We start from the raw sequence: 18,069 nt of genomic DNA, 5'->3' as shown, positions 1-18,069 counted from the left end.
CACAAGCAAATTATGGAAATCAAATATCACTTATAGTTCACTTACAACAAGGACAATAAACACCTAGCAGTTGAGTAAGTGTATACATGCAAGCATTAGTATTAACTTAGAAATCAACTCTTTCAAATGTTTTTTTTTTTTTCATATTGTATAAGCCATTTTGGTTACCTTGTATAATCATTAGGTATTATTTATAATGATACTAGAGTATCATTGGCCATTTGATTCTTTGTTCCGAACTTTCAAATTCTGTATAGGATGCGTAGGTATTTGGCAAAACTTGAAATGTGTAATTTTCTCACAGACTTATGTTTTGTGCATTTTCATTGCTTAAGTAATTTCTGGCATTTCGCAGAATCCTCAGGGATTATAGCCAATGTCAAATCGCTAGTAAAATCCTTTTAATTCTTTACCAAAAACCCAAGGGCAATATCTGTATCAAGAAATTCTAGAGAATGCCTGAATTTATGTTTTCCTGTAACATAGTTATTTTACATTTAATCATCAAATAATATTGATACCAATTACATTTAATGTATCAAAAATATATTTTTTGAGCTCTTTTACTTCTGATTTTATCATAGGCAATCTTTTAAGGTTGTGGGAGGAAATAATGCCATCTATCATTACTGTAGTATATGTAGTAACCACCACAACAGATGCTGGGGACAACATTCAAGGGCCCATAAGAAAAAAGGGCTTTTCTGCCACTCTAGCTGTTCGACTGTGATAATAATTAAGTGGTGTGCAAATTCTGCTTAACTTTGGTTTCAGAACCTTTCCTCTACTCCAGGATCTTGCCTTTGGTGATTCTGCAGTTCACTTGACAGTAATCAGCTTGAGGGCATGGCACTTACCTTTAGGGAGTCTTTTGACACTCAAGTGAAACTCCAGCCAAGCAGTTTTACAGTTCAGTTAACCAAAGCAACCCTTTTATAACTGCTTTAACTCGGAGAAAGTTAGCTACTGATTTCCTAGTAGGAATATTGAGACAAGGAGCAATGGCTGAATTCATTGACCTATCTCGTTACTAGATGGAAACTGGGGATATTATTAATTTCTGAATAGTTAGCCTTTGAAACTGATTGAAAGGGTGGTCATTATAGCATAATATGTTTACCTCCTTGATATTAGAAGTATTTTGATACTGAATACCTGTGGGTCTCAAGGTATCGTGAATTTAATGTACATATGTTATAATGTTAAGTATTTGAAAACTTTCAATATTAAAAAACTAATGTAAAGATTTGCATTCAATACATATGAAACTACTAAATGAAATTTAGGGTTTTGGAAATTAAACCAATGTTCAATAAATTGAAACTAAAAATGGCAATAATTATTAATCTCATACATAATGGTATTTTTTTTTGAAAATTCTTAATCTAAACTTTTAAAAATCCATGTTTGACTTTAAATTAATTAAATTTTAATTCTATCTAATGGTTAGAAGCCTTGGGTTTTTTACTAAATGAACCTGGGTATTTGCTATTTTTACCTTTCTTTCAGAAATGTTCTCTGAATTACTGTTGTAATCAAATTGTGATTTGTTGTTGGCAAATTCCTTTTATAGTTTGAGCTTCTTTCCAGTAAATGAAATGCAACTGAGAGAAAATTAAAGTAAAGTTGTCAGTTTGTTCAGGTACAAAATTAAAACCTAGTAAAAAACTTGCTAGCAGAAAACTATGAATGTTCTAGGCTATGTAATTTATCTGGTAGATGTATGTATTTATATGAAAACTGTAAGGCTACTATTATAAACAAACAAAAACACCTTATTTAGGTACCAAGACATTTAAGCAGTGTAAATGTTATCCTCTCTTTTACGTTTAAACGGGAACAAGGCAAATAGAGTTGCAAGAGTGGCTTTATGTGTTGGGTTTTTCTGTTTCTAAATACTGAACATTACACAATTTCTTTGGCACATTAAATGTACTATGGGTCTGCACATATTTACTAATGTTTGCATCTTCTTGGTCTTATGCACCTACCACCTGCACTGTAAGTTGGGTAGAAAGAATTGGAATAGTTCTTAACTTTTTTGAATTCCTCACATCAACAGTGGTTTTATTGCCTCACCTCATCTCAAGAGGGGAGAAGAATAGAGATGATTAGGAAGCAAATGGGGATAAGAATACGAGTAAAGCTGCGAGTGGAGGGGTGGGTGCTTTTGAAGCTTCTATGTTTATTGCGAAAGAAAAAGACTTCCCAACCCGCCCCCCCCCAAAAGCCATCTAGCCTATCCAACAACAGCACTACCTTCTTCCTACACCTATCTGTTGTAGATCTGCTAAATTCCTCCTCTGCTCTAAGATTCCAAAGTTGCCCCCAAAAGATCATAGAAGAGGAAGCCAGAACATCTCATACTTCTATATTCACTTGCCAGGATTTCTTCATACCTTTTGTCTTATTTTAAGTGTTAGGTTTGGAGTTGTGACCAGATTTTCATAGTTGGTGGACAGATTTCATTCGTTTTGATATGAAACCTTCCCAATAAAGCATTCCCAAGGCATGTAGCAAAACTGCATCATGAGTTTAATTAAAATGGTTGAAGTGATCGACAGTGTAAGTTTGTGTGTGTGTTTCCTCTCTTAAAATGAAATCAAATACTTTTTATATAAAATAAAACAAACAAAAAAAAAAACAACTCTAAACTTCCTGTCAGTCTGAATGAATTTAGGTTTCTTTTTACAAAATGGCTTTCTGAAACCATTTCTGTATAGTGAGTTTGACTAGCACATTCTACTCTATTCCCTGCCCACTTTGCTTTCTAAATGTTGAATGAATGTGACTAATTGGTTAGTTTTTTTTAAAAGCATGTTATTATAATAGCCTCAGAATATGCCCATGCATATGATGATGTGTAAGGACTTATATACAATAGCTTCAGTCCTATCAACCTAGCATCAAAATATGTGAATAAAAGTTTTAGAAACTATTTTCCTAGCATGTTGGGAGAAACACTATGGCGTGGTTAAAACAAAACAAAAAAAAAGGCACTACTCTGCAGAACAGGAGGCATTAATTAATGCCAAAAAGGATTTAAAGTGGTTAAATCTGGAGGCTTGGTTTCTAGTCCTGACTATAATGACTTTGAATAAATCATAACCTCCCTATTCCTCAGATTCCTTGCCTATAAAATGAAGGGGAAAGCTCCTTTGCAGATTTTCTTTTATCTTAAAGAATGTATAATTTTATTTTAAATAGCTATACAATATTGCTTACATTTTCTAACTATAAATCATAAACATCTGGAGAGAAGTTTAAGTTGGTAATGATGGAAGAATAAAGGGATTTTAGTTGCTCTGAGAGAGCCCACATACTTTATTATTATTATTATTATTATTATTATTATTATTATTATTGGTTGCTGTTGTCTTTAGCTTAAGTAGATGTCAATTCAGTGTATTATTAGGTCTGTTTAATGATTCAATGAATGCAATAAACCCCAAATTGTCATTTGCCAGACAAAGTGACATAATTGCCAATGGTTGGTTTGATAAAAGGCCTGCTTTTAACCAAGCGAACACTATGGTTCCATTCTTTCCCACTGGCCACTAGATGGAGAGGCGGTCCATGTCCACGGCCTTGCCCATGGTAAACAGTTCACTTACGGCTTTCCACTGGCAGAGGGGCACTGTATTCCTTTGGACATTTCTATGAACACACAACATGACATTTTGTAGGAACCATCAGAGAATATGTTCTCTTTTATATACAGGCATCATGTGATGTTCATGAAATACAAAATTATTTACTCTTTCCTCAGCCACCATTAATGCTGGTAGACATAGCAGAAGGCCAGTATTACCACTCTGGTTTTAGTTATCACAGTAGGGCCTTTTGCCTCTTTCCAAATTGTCCATTTAGAAAGGGCCCTGAAATGAATGTCAGCACGACAGTGCCACCTTGTGTCCCTGATGCATGAGCCAGTGAAAAGGAAAGAACAGGACATTTGCAAAAATTTGGCAGATTGTTTTAAGCTCTGATTTTGCAGTAGCTGCACAAAAATACATGCTTTAGTGTGTTTGGCAATTCTAGCTACCCAAGGAGAAATTATGTATGCACTTTACCCCTTCCCTCATCCCACTTTGTATTAAAAACATTTTAGATATAATAGGCACAAATGTTCAATTTAGAATTGGGGATGAAGAGGGCAGGGATTGTTTAAGATACTCACCTAATTCTTACCACTTGGAAAGCCTTAGCCCAATCGTTCTAGACAGTGAGGGACTCCTTTCTGCACATTCTCAGAGCAACTTTTATATTCTCTGCTAATACCACTCTCACATTATATTGTTTGTAATACTTTTCTGCATTGTTTTGTATTGTTTGTAAGCATATCTTTCAACTAAACCATGAGCTTCTCAAGGATAGAGTGTGTGTCTTATTCATCCTTCTGCCTCCAGAATTTTCTAATGGTATTCAGCCCAGAGGTACTCAGATGTTTGAGATCTGAATGAATGGTTATGTTCAGATGGTTTATAACTTCTTATTTGTTATTTTTGTTTTCATTTTTTTTGGTTTTAAATAATTTTAGGGCCTTTTCTCTTTGGAAAAAACACCTCTGATTCCACCTCCTTTCCAAATTTCCCTTTAAAGACTGACTTTCTCTCACATTAAAATGACTTTTTTGATAAGAAGAGATTGCATTGCCTATTTACAGGTAATATATTGTAGTTGACTTTGGGGTAGAGATACTTAATTTCTAGTTTTAGCTTTATAACAAATTTGCTGATATCTTGGGTAAGGTATTTGACCTTTCTAGGTCTGTTCCCCGTGCATAAAATGAGCAGGCTGGACTAGTTGCTCTTAAGGTACTTTTGACTCAGGGTTTTTGTAGGGATTGGTTATTTGGTAGTATTACTCTAGTTGTACATTTTGTTTAATGCTTTTTGAAGTACCGTATAGTTGAAAATTAAGTTGCTATCCTTTGAAAGTATTATTTAATATACCATGTTTTAGAAGAGGAAACTGAGGCATGGAAGATTTTTTTTTTTTTTCATAGAGGGTTGAACTGCAAGTGGGCAGGGAAATTATAACTTATGGGGATTCCAATTTTTTGTTTAATTTGTTTGTTTGTTTGTTTGTTTGTTTTTTGGTTACTTGAGCTCCACTTTCCTTCTATCCTTCAACTGTAGAATAAATAAGTTACAGTAACTTTAAATAGTAAGATCAACTCATGCTTTGGTATGAGACCATAGACTATTTGCAATTCAGAGACTCTTTCATGCTATTTTGAAGATTTTTAAGTAACACTTAAAAATGAGTGCTAAAATTTAAATTTCAGAATGTTTGCATGGAACTTACATCTGGGATTTCAATCCATGTATTACCATAAACATCAGCAAACTATATGACTTTGGGCAAGTTGCTTAAGCTGTTTTCCTTATTTGTGGAAAGGTAGTAGTAGATGTTACTACCCTTCCTTCCTACCTCACAAGGTAGGATTGTAAGGATTAAAATGGTTAATGTATATGGAATTTCTTCATAAATAGTAAAGCCCTACACCAATATTAATAATATTTATCATTATTACTGTTCTAATTAGAGAAGGGATAGATAATAGAAACCTAAGTCAAAGCAAAAAAACATAGATTCTAAAAACACTGAAACTGATGCCATCTCTTTCTTAGTTGTAGTGTTTCTTGGTTTTAGGCTCTGGAGATGGATGTTATGTTTACCCTATTTCCTATGTTTTGGTTTAAAAACCTGTGATAATGACAATGATAATGCCTTTGAGTCTAAAATTAGTGTTTTCTTTGGATAAATTTTTTACCTATCATTCATAAGTTCATTTTTGACAGTGATAAATTTATTAAAATAGAAGGTAAAAAATTTAAAATAACCAAATATGAAGAATTGTATATACCTTTTTGATAGTGTAGTATTGGATTCTACTCTAGTGGTTCTTTAACTTTAGTGTACTTTAAAATCACCTAGGGTGTTTGCGACAATTCATATTTCTGAGCTCCATCTCTAAAAGTTCTGGGATGGAACTCAGGCATCCTGGGTTCTATCTGGTTCGCATGGGTTAGAAACGCTACTTTCCTTGGCTGTTGTACATCATAATCAGCTCGGTGCTTTCTAAATGAACACATTTCTAGGTTCTACTCCCAGATACCCTAAATCAGTGTCTTTAGATGTGGATTTGGGCATCAATATTTTACAAAAAACTATCTCATAGATTCTAATAATATTGCAAGGTTTGGGAATCACTGCTCTTGTTTTTAGGGTGTATTGTCTTTAGAGTATATTATTTACCATTGCACCTGAATTCATTCTCATAATTCACAATATTCCCTAATGAAATCTAATCTCATTTTACATAGAAGGACAAAGTTGATACAGCTGAGTAAGAAAAGTTCGGCCTTGAAAAACAGTTACCATTCTTGCCCTATAACCTCAGAATTAAGGCAAAGAGAAATTACTGAGGACTTTTCATAGACATTGCTTAATTTAGTCTTACCAATGACTTTGTTGTATACCCTGGTTTTCTGTCTCTGTGACAGACAAAAGCAACAAAAAATAATGAAGCTCATTGATAGCCAGTTTGACACAGCTGTTAAGCATCAAAGCCAGATTCAGAGCCTATACTCTTTCTACTATATCATATTGTATTTTTCCCTAATCAATAAATCTTTACCAGGATCCTATTATGTTAAATGATAATGTCTAGCTTTGAGGGCCAGAAAGTGTATTACTGCTATGGTATAATAACTACTACTTATCCCATGTAAACTAAATTGATATATATTTTTTTCTTATTCTGCCACTGAGAAGTAACTTTTAGCCGGAGGTAGAATTTAAGTTTTCTGAATGATCAGAAGGGGTCTAAGTAGTAATAATAATCACAATTATTGAACTGTTAAAGAACATTGTCTGTGGAATCTCCTTTAATTCCCATGCCTTTGCTATGAGGAGTTTCTTAACCCAGTTTACAGAGAAGAAAAGCCTGATTTGGGATGTTTAAGTGACTTACCAAAGATTTCAGATCTAGTAAGTGCAGAACTGAGATTGAACTGTTTCAATCTAAATTTGATAGCAGTCGGTGCTTTTAACCACCAGTATATGTAATTTCTGACTCTACAGTTAACCTTCAGAGTCAGGCCGTTTCCTCTATTTGGTAAGTTCAAACCACTAAATGCTAATTAAACTTTTTGGGACTTAAATTCATTTCCTTTGTGGGGAACAAACCATTTTGCCACACTTAATCAGTCCAGTATTTTTTTTTTAAGTATTGTAAAGTTTGATGTTAATAATGCATAATATTTTAGGGAATATCCATTGAAGTGAATAATCTTTTGTTTATATTTTTATTTTTGAGAATTTAAACTCTTTGATGGAAGAGATTATTTGAATGACATGCCATGAAACAATAATTTCATAACATAACATAGCCATTGTTGTTGGTCTTAAAGTAATGTATTTGTGGGGCTCCTGGGTGGCGCAGTCGGTTAAACGTCCGACTTCAGCCAGGTCACGATCTCGCGGTCCGTGAGTTCGAGCCCCGCATCAGGCTCTGGGCTGATGGCTCAGAGCCTGGAGCCTGTTTCTGATTCTGTGTCTCCCTCTCTCTCTGCCCCTCCCCCGTTCATGCTCTGTCTCTCTCTGTCCCAAAAATAAATAAACGTTGAAAAAAAAAATTAAAAAAAAAATAATGTATTTGTATTTAAAATCCAATGCAAATAGAGGCATCTAGGTGGCCCAGTCAGTTAAGCATCCGACTTCGGCTCAGGTCATAATCTCACGGTTTGTGGGTTCAAGCACCGCTTTGGGCTCTGTGCTGACAGCCCAGAGCCTGGAACCTGCTTCAGATTCTGTGTCTCCCTCTCTCTGTGCCCCTCCCCTGCTCGTGCTCTGTCTCTTTCTAAAAAACAAAACAAAACAAAACAAAAAAAACCTTTATGATAAATAAAATCCAATGCGTATATTAATAGTGTGAATGCCACAGGGCTTCCTAATATCTAAAAACTTATTCCTGAACATTTTTTGATGTTCTTGTTTAAAAAAAAAAAAAAAACCTCATATACAATGACAGCCTATTGTACACAGTGCAGTGTACAAACTAATACAATTTCTCATTTACTAAGTATATGAATTGCTAGATATTTTATGTACATTTTTATAGATTTAATAATATTTTAAATACAGTAGAGTTATTAATTTAAAGGAACTCTGAAATGCATTTTTTAAGTGTAAAACTAATCATGATTTTACAGTTTAATATGCATACATTTGGGAGGTATTCTTAATGCCTCTATAATTATATTTTAAAAGATACACTAACCAAGGTATATAGTGCTGTCTTTAGCTGACTTTCTAGTTTATTGGAAACTTGGGTTGTATTTCAACCTTCTTCTTTAAGTCTTTTCCCAAATGGCATTCTTTTAAATTCTATGAAGAAAATGAATGCTACCATGAAGAAAGGAGGGTGAAAATACATAGTGAAGAAGTTTACCTATACTCCCTTTTCATATGTAAAAATTAAAACATGATTTTTTTAGAAAGTCCCATTTAGCAGTAGAGCATAAATTGGAAAATTTGGTTAGTGATTTATTTAGACTCCACAGGGAAAATCCTGTAGGGTGTTTTTGAATATCCTAAATTTATTTTGATTTGAGACCAACTTAAAGGGCATGTCTATCTTAAAACAGTTCTCCATTTTCCTGAGAAAAATTCCGGTGGAGCTAGTTGTGGGAGGTAATATCCCAACAATGAACCTTTTGGGGCCAAATAAGCAATTTAACACAACTTACTCCATCCCTTTCCTTAAACCAAAGGCTGTCTTGCCCACTGGGCTTGTTTAATTTTGACTGCTAATTTTATTTCTCTGCAGAGGCAAAGGAGACAGGAAAAAGGAGGGAAAATAACGGATGGCATGTGGGTGAGGTTTTGGCTCAGGGAATAAATTTTAAAAGATCCTAGCCAGTTGTAGGGATAAAGAAAGCAGTTGGTGTCTGCAGTTTACCCCTGTTTTACAGATTAGGAAACAGATGCCAATAGAGGTTAAATAAGTTGGCTAAAGTTACACAGTAGTTTCCAGTATTTGAGTTGGTCCTGGGAACTAGGTTACTCATTGCTTCAATAAGATGATTAGTCAGTCCATTTTCCCTATAGATCAAGATGCCCTTCTAATATTCCTACCCCCTTTTACTTTCCTCCTTTTTTTTTTTTTTTTGCTGCTATCTTTTAACATCTAAAAAATCATTCTGGTTATAATTTCCGGGTTAGAAGCTTTTGAACAAGTATATTTTGACTACTAAAACTATTGAGAACTAGCTGACCTAGAAGGGCGGTGTGTATCATGTTAAGCTTTTTGCCTCTATTTTATTGGTGTACACAGGTAATGAACATGGAGCAGAAAACAAATGGCTTTGAATAAATTAGTTCTGAGCTCATTGGCAGACTTCCAAATATGAAAAAAATCGGGTGGGTACCTAATAAAAGACATGCCATTGTTTTTTTTTGTTTGTTTGTTTTTAGATTTACAAAAAAAAAAAAAAAAAAATTGAGCAGATAGTACAGAGTCCACATATTAGTCTTCCTCCCCACCATGGATTCACCTATTAGTAACATTTTACATTAATACAGCCCACTTGTTAAAATTAATGAACTGATGTTGATACATTATTATTAACGATTATCCATAGTTTATTCAAATTTCCTTAGGTTTTTAAAAATTCTTATTCAATTTAGTTAGACAACAACAATAAAAAAGCAAAAATATTTTAACTATTTCTCCCACCTCCTGTCCCCCACCTGTGGCAACCACCAATCTGTTCTATGTATAAGCTTAGGGTTGTTTTTTTCGTAAAGTATTTTTTTATTATTTATTTTTTTATTTAGGTTTATTTATTTATTGAGAGGGAGAGAGAGAGACAGAGAAAGAAAGAATGAGTGGAGGAGGGGCAGAGAGAGAGGGAGAGAGAGGATCCCAAGCAGGCTCTGCACTATAAGTACAGAGTCTGATGCAGGGCTCAAACTCAGGAACTGTGAGATCATGACCTGAGCTGAAATCAAGAGTGAGATGCACTTAACCGACACCCAGGCGCCCAAGGTTTTTTTTTTTTTAATTAAAAAAATTTTTTTTAGATTCCACATATAAGATAGATCGTGTATTTATCTTTCTCTGTCTGACTTATTTCACTTAGCCTAATGCCCTACAGGTCCATTCAGGTTGTCTCAAATGGCACAGTTTCATTCTTTTTTATGGCCAAATAATATTCTATTATGTATACATGCTACATCTCTATTCATTTTCATTGATGGACCTTTAGGATGTGTTCATATCTTGCCCACAGTAAATAACATTGCAATGAACATGGGGGTACATATATATTTTTTGAATGAGTGTTTTCATTTCCCTCAAATAAATACTCAGAAGTGGGATTACTGGATCATATTATTATAGTCCTATTTTCATTTCTTTGTGGAACTTCCATACCGGTTTTCTTAATGGATGTACCAGTTCACATTCTCACGAACAGTGCGCCAAGGTTCCTTCTCCACATTTTGCCAACAATTGTTATTTCTAGTGTTTTTGATAATAGTCATTCTAACAGGTGTGAGGTGAGATGTCATTGTGGTTTTGATTTCCATTTCCCTGATGATTAGTGATGTAGAGCATCTTTCCATGTACCTACTCGCCATCTGTATTTCTTCTTGAAAAAATGTTTATTCAGATTTTCTGCTGATTTTTTAACTGGATTATTTGTATTTTTGCTATTGAGTTCTTTACATATTTTGGATATTAACCCTTTATCAGGGATATGGTTTACAAATATTTTTTCCCATTAACTAAATTGCCTTTTCATTCTGTTAATGGTTTTCTTTGTTGTGCAGAATTTCTTTAATTTGATGTGGTCCCACATGCTTATTTTTGCTTTTGTTGTTTGCTTTTGGTGTCACATTCAAAAGTCATCACCAAGGCCAGTGTCAAGAAGTTTACTGCTTATGTTTGCTCCTTGGAGTTTTATGGTTTCAGGTCTTACATTCGGGTCCTTACTCCATTTTGAGTTAAATTTTGTGTGTGGTGTAAGGTAATGGTACAGTTTCATCTTTTTGTATATGACTGCCCAATTTTCCCAGCACCATTTATTGAATGTTTTCCCCATTATATATTCTTGGATTCTTTGTCATAAATTAATTGATCATATATATGTAGGTTTGTTTCCACACTTTCTGTTCTGTCATGTTGATCTATCTGTGTATCAGTTTTTATGCCAATGCAGTACTGTTTTAATTACTATAGCTTTGTAATATAGTTTGAAGTCAGGGAGCATGATGCCTCCAGCTTTGTTCCCCTTTTTCAAAATTGCTTTGAGCATTAAAAGTCTTTTATGTTTCTATTCAAATTTTAGGATATTTGTTCTATTTCAGTGAAATATACCATTGGAATTTTGACAAGGATTATATTAAATCTGTATATTCCTTTGAATGACATAGACATTTTAACAATACTAATTCTTCCAATCCATAAGCATGGAATATCTTTCAATTTATTTGTGTCTTCTTAACTTTCTTTCATTAATGTCTTATAGTTTTCTTTTTTTAATTTAAAGTTTATGTATTTTGAGAGAGAGCAAAAGAGAGAGAAAATGCATGCATGTACCAGTGGGGGAAGGACAGAGAGAGAGGGACAGAGAGAGAATCCCAGGCAGGCTTTGCACTGTCAGTGCAAACCCGATGCAGGCTTGGACTCATGAACAATGAGATCATGAACTGAGTCAAAGTTGGATGCTTAATTGACTGAGCCACCCAGGCACCCCAAATTCTCGTTTTGATAGTTCATTATTAGTGTATAGAAACACAATAGATTTTTGTGTGTTAATTTTGTATTCTGCAACTTTACTGAATTTGTTAAAATTCTGATGTTTTTTTTTTTTTTGATGGAGTCTTTTAGGCTTTCTATATATAATATTATGTGATCTGCAAATGACATAAAACTGACAATTTTACTTCTTCCTTTCCAATTTGGATGGTTTTATTTCTTTTTATTTCCTATTGCTCTAGCTAGGACTTCCAATACTATATTGAATAAAAGTGTGAGAGTAGCCATCCCTGTCTTGTTCATGATCTCAATGGAAAAGCTTTATGATGTTAGCTGTGGGCTTGTCCTGTACAGCATTTATTATGTTGAGATATGTTCCCTGTATACCCACTTTGTTGGGAGTTTTTATCAAATAAATGTTGAATTGTGTCAAATGCTTTTTCTGTATCTATTGAGATGATCATATGATTTTTATCTTTGTTACTGTTGTATATCACATTAACTGATTTGCAGATGTTGCATCCCTTGAATAAATCTCCCTTGACCACAGTGTATGAACCTTTTAATGTATTGTCGAATTGGGATTGCTAATATTTCGTTGAGGAATTTTGCATCTATGTTCATCAGGGATATTGGCCTATAATTTTCTTTTCTTGTAACATTCTTGTCTGGTTTTGGTATCAGGGTAATTCTGATTACAAATCAGACTCTTGTAAAATGAGTCTGGAAGAGTTCTCTCCTCTTCAATTTTTTGGAAGAGTTCGAGAAGGATTGGAATTAATTCATCTTTGAATGTTTTGTAGAATTCACCAGTGAAGTATTCCAGTCTTGGACTTGGACTTTCTTGGGTTTGATTACTGATTTTATCTCTTTGCTAGTAATGGATCTATTCAGATTTTCAATGTCATCATGTTTCAGTGTTGGTACGTTGTATGTTTTTAGGAATTTATCCATTTCTTACAGGTTGTGCAGTTTGTTAGCATATGATTATTGAAAGCAGTCTCATAATGTTATGTGTTTCTGTGGTGTCAGTTGTAACATCTCCTGTTTCATTTCTGATTTTATTTATTTGAATCCTCTTTCTCCTTCTTATTAAGTCTAGCTAAAAGTTTGTGAACTTTGTTTATCTTTGCAGAGAGCTAGCTCAGAATTTCCTTGATCTTTTCTATTGTCTTTGTAGGGTCTATTTCATTTATTTCTGCTCTAATCTTTGTTATTTCTTTTTTTCAATGGCCAATGTTTGATTATTAATTTTCTATCTGGATAATCTATCCATTGATGTAAATAGGGTATTAAGGTCCCCTACTGTTATTGTATTGTTGTCTGTTTCTCCCTTTAGGTCTGTTAACATTTGCTTTATATAGTTAGATGTTTCTGTGTTGGATACATGAATATTTACAAATGTTATAATTTTTTGGTACATCAACCCTTTTATCATTATGTAATTCCCTTCTTTGTCTCTTATTACAGTCTTTGTTTTAAGGTTTATTTTGTCTGATAAGAGTATAACTACTCCAGCTTTCTTTTAGTTTCCATTTGCATGGAATATCTTTTTTCATCCCTTCACTTTCAGTCTGTGTGCATCCTTACATCTAAAGTGAATTTCTTCTAGGCAGCCTGTAGATGGGTTTTGTTTTTTTAATCCATTCAGCTACTCTGTGTCTTTTGATTGGAAAATTTAGTCCATTTACATTTAAAGTAATTATTGATAGATAAGTGCTTATTGCCATTTTGTTAATTATCTCTGACTATTTTTGTATTTCCTGTCTATTTCTTCTTACCTTGCTCTCTTTGTGGTTAGATTTTAGTTGTATGCTTATATTCCTTTCTCTTTACCTTTTGTGAGTTACCATAAGGTTTACATACAGTAAATACACAAAAGATAAAGAGAGATATAAGCTTACAAGTATACTTATCATGATGAGCAATTAATAATGTATAGAATTGTTGAATCATTATAGTGTACACCGGAAACTAGTATGACACTGTATGTTAACTATACTGGAATTAAAATAAAAAGCTTAATAAAAAATACGAGCATACTACTAAAGAAAAGTCATTGGTTGTTTTATTTTTTTAAGTCTATTTATTTATTTTGAGAGAGAGAGAGAGAGAGAATGAGCCTGGGCAGGCGAGGCACAGAGAGAGAGGGAGAGAGAGAATCCCAAACACAGAGCCTGACATGGGGCTTGACCTTGTGAACCATGAGGTTATGACTTGAGCTGAGATCAAGAGTCAGACATTTACCAACTAAGGCACCCAGGTGCCTGATAAGACCATTGTTTTTATAAGTCCTAATTGTAGTTTGTCATAGGAATTTGAAATGAACGTACGCTACATTTTGATACCTTTTCTCCTAAATTGATGTCATTATATGAATTTGGGGTGAAAAAGGGGACCATGGTAGAAATATGAATCAGAACTTTAGTCTTCCATAAGGGGTTTGTTACTACCCCAAATATCCTCTCTGTTTGGACCTCATGGGAAAATTGCTTCTTGGCCCTATTATTACTTTGTTGAAGTGGTGGGTATGTATTGAGTCATTTTCTCACTGATGTAATGAATATTGGCTTTAAGCATAGATAAAAGTTTTTTTGATGTTGAGGTGCCTGTTGAGTATTAACCCATTACCTTTTAATGCCATTAGTATGGCTCTAAATTCCAAATAAACTCAACTAGAATGTGAGTTTTATTTGGTTATCAGCAACTAACTACACAAATATGCAACAGAGCATAGAAGTAATGCTGTGATGTCAGACATGCTACAAACAGACCCCAGTGCACTAACAGATCCTCTAAATTTTTATTAGGAAATATTTAAGAGTTATTCAGAGTGCCACCACCTCTGTGAAAGTCAGGTGTATATTCTTATATTGACACATCTGCAGACTTGGTTTCTCTTCTAAGAATTGTAGTTTGATTTAATCGAGGTCAGAAGCAGCTCCACATTTAGTTCACTAAATGTCCTGTCTACTTGTAAATTTCCTTTTAGGGTCTGATAAAGTTGTCGTTGTTTTATATCTCAGTAATAAAGTCATTGGCAGTAGCGTATACAGGCTAATTGTTGGAATATAATGCTTTGTTAGAAACGGAACATAGACTTCTGGTAATATTCTTCAATTCACACCAATTGGAAGGAAATAAAATATGGTTCTCTAGGAAATATATTGTAGAAGGCTTAAACTAGAAGTGGTTAAAAAACCTTCTTCATAGGCATTTAATTATTTTCTACCCACAGAAAAAGTAATTTTTCTTCTATCTATGTCTTTACTAAACCTTTAAGATGAAAGAAGAGAATGGTAGCCACAGAATGACAGTGACCTAAAAGTGTAAAATTATAGTTAGTGGAGTTTGGGTAATCTTTAGGACAAATATAACTCAGGATATTTATCAGTGAGTTACAAGGGGATGTGCTGCTTGTGGCATACTGTAAATAAAATGCTCGGTTAAAATTCCTTAAAAATATAATAACTTCTAACTAAGAATTACTTTGCTTTTGAAGAAATTAGGACTAGAAAAAGAAAGAAAAAAAAAAAAGGAAAGAAAGAAGAATCTGGTAGTTATAAATTTTTTTTACATGTAGGTACTTTTAATTAAAAAAATTGTTTTTATTAATTCCTAAATTCAAGTGAGAGGGAGATGGGATTAGATTAATTTCCATTTAAATATGCAGTTCCAGATTTGTAGTCATCTTTCTGAACCAAGATGGAAACACCATAGAAAAAATTATAGTGTGGAAATTATATTTCATGTGGTGAGACACAAAGTCAAGAAGTTTTCTGTTCTAATAAGGTGAAAGTGGTTACCAAAGAAACAAAAGTTTCTTATCACTATGCCTGAGGCAAATGTGGCATATTAAGCTTAAAATGAATTCTCCTCTCCTGAATGCACACAAGTCTTATTAATGTCTTGGAAATTATGCACACATAGGAAAAGAGGAATAAGATTTTCTGGATACATTTGAATAAGCATCTATTGGGGCTATCTAATATCAATGGATACTTTATGTTGAAATGGCCCCAAATCAGTTTTTGCTATTTCATCATTTACTTGGGTTTAACTTTAGACCAAATGACTTGTCTTCCTCTTAAAAGAGGCACTTTTTTTTTTTTTAGGTTCCCTGGTGGCCTGAAAGAGTTAATGCAGTTTCCAAGAGTGTCCAACTTACTTCCAGGGAGTAGTGCGTGCATGTGAGAGTCTGGCTCCAGGATATTTGTTCACATCCCAAAACCAATTTGGCACAACTTAAAATGTCTGCTAGGGAGAGGATTCAGAGTGTTGTTAGGCCACGCAATTAGTGCTTTATTTCATGAGCACCAAATTCACCCAGTAGTGTTTTGTTTTAAAGAAGAGCTTGAAATTCACAATAACGGGTTTCATTTATCAGAGCCATATGGGACTCACCATCTTTGGATATATTTGTAAGGCTTTCACAAAGAAGACTCCTTAGGCATCTCAGATTTCACGGATTGGAGGGCAATCTGGATGAATATCTTTTTTGGAAATGATGAACTGTCTTTTTTTATATGTACTCTTCATTTTCAGTAATCCTTGAGAAGCTCAAAAAACAAAAACAAAAACAGAAAAACCAGGAAAGAGTTAAGTAAACCTCAGCTTATTAGCTTTTACTAGAAAACAAAGACCATAATTCTTAGATCTGGTTTAAATGCCAAGTATACCTTTGACGCTGAAATTTGGCCACCTAATCTCTGCAGTTTGTTATGTGGTATTTATGAGAGGGAAGGTGGGTTCTAAGTCTCAACCTATTTTTTTACACTTTTTGCTAATTCTGTCATGGTCATTTGTCAGTGGATCACTGTAAAGCTATCTGCAACATGCAGACTAATATTGTACTATTGTGAGGTTTTTTTGTTTTTTTTTTGATGTCTACCCCAAATTATTTCTTTGGTGCCTACTCTTTTTCCATACTTTTCTGATCACTGGGGGTCTATCTTAATGCAATATATTCCTGAAAATGTCAATGTAATTTTTTTTTATATATCTCATATTTTTCTACTGATCTGTAAATTTACAGATTTAAAAATAAAATCAAATTAATCTTCCTTTGGCAGTGGTTGCTAATACTTTAATTTTTGGTTTCCAGAATCTGTTAAGCTCTTAATGACCTATAAACAAATATTTAGGTGTTACTAATTAAAAATGAATATATTTTTAAAGCATAGAGTTCTCTTGTGTTGTGATAGGCAACCACTAGTTTTTTAGTTTCAAATTTTTGTTTTGTCAGTTCTGTAGACTTTCTTGTAAAGGCCACATTGATTCTGTTTGCTAAATCTGGTAAATCAGAATATTTGCAAGTCATATATAGTACTCTAACAATTGCTACTGACTTATATAATGTCTATGTAAACTTCATAGGGATGATAATTTCACTTTATTTTAAATTGTTATGATAAGTTGGTAATTACTTGAAATAACTCTTGCTCATCTGTAATACCATTTTATTGTATTTGGCCTTATTTTATTATCCTCTAGTTTATTAAAAAAATTTTTAACACTTCATTTGCTAATGATGTTTATATTGGCATGTTTTGAGTTTCCCAGAGAATGTCCACTACATCTTGTTTTGAGTTATGAGCATGTTGAATAATATTAAATTAAAATAAATTAAATAAAACATTAAATTAAAATAAACTTCAGTATTCTTGGCTATCATTTAAATTTTATATTGATACCAATGTCATATATTTTAAATATGATTTCATAAAGTTTCAAAAATCTACTCTCCACCATTTCCTTCCTCATATGCACTTAGACCTCTGTTACATAGCATACCTGTAGAGTGCACACTTGTATTGCTCTAAGTCACTGGCCCCCATAATATACCAGTGAGGCTGCTAGACAATAGGTAGAACATTGGAATTTTAGAATGAGTTATACCGACTTAAATCAACGTGAGCATTAATTGTGCTGGATGGTTGAATATCTCATATTCTCTCTCTATTTCATTCTTAGTTAAACATTCTAAAATCGTTTAATGACTATAGTCAATTGTTAAAATACTTTTAAGATTAAGTTATATTTTTTCTCTTTTCCTACAAACATAGTATTGTGACTGAATGAAGTTAAGTGTTTTTCTCACCGAAAAATAGTCATTATGGAACTAAGCATGAACTTTTTTTTTTTTTTTTTTTTTTTGCCGATGCCTGGTGTTTTCCTAGGAATTTTGAAATATTTTCTTTGGGAAAATGATACAGTGTTGGTACAGTGGTCAATAGTAAACAAGAAATTAAAGATGGCAGAAAGACTCAGGATGTATGGATATAGATACAGTGTAT

General features: G+C 33.4%; 1 protein-coding gene and 1 long non-coding RNA gene across 32 annotated transcripts in view; one reads left to right on the top strand and one right to left on the bottom strand.

Moving 5' to 3' along the window:
• The window catches only part of LOC123575921, a 30,092-nt gene extending 13,750 nt beyond the window's left edge, over positions 1-16,342 (bottom strand). The window contains exon 1 of the long non-coding RNA XR_006701087.1: positions 16,178-16,342. This is a non-coding gene — a long non-coding RNA (uncharacterized LOC123575921). The remainder of the gene's footprint in view (positions 1-16,177) is intronic.
• Positions 1-18,069, top strand: part of ZBTB20 (zinc finger and BTB domain containing 20) — a 770,914-nt gene that overhangs the window by 48,112 nt on the left and 704,733 nt on the right. The window lies entirely within an intron of this gene.

Source organism: Leopardus geoffroyi, chromosome C2 (assembly GCF_018350155.1).
Source record: "Leopardus geoffroyi isolate Oge1 chromosome C2, O.geoffroyi_Oge1_pat1.0, whole genome shotgun sequence".
NCBI lineage: Eukaryota > Metazoa > Chordata > Mammalia > Carnivora > Felidae > Leopardus > Leopardus geoffroyi.
This window is presented reverse-complemented; position numbering and strand designations above follow the sequence as displayed.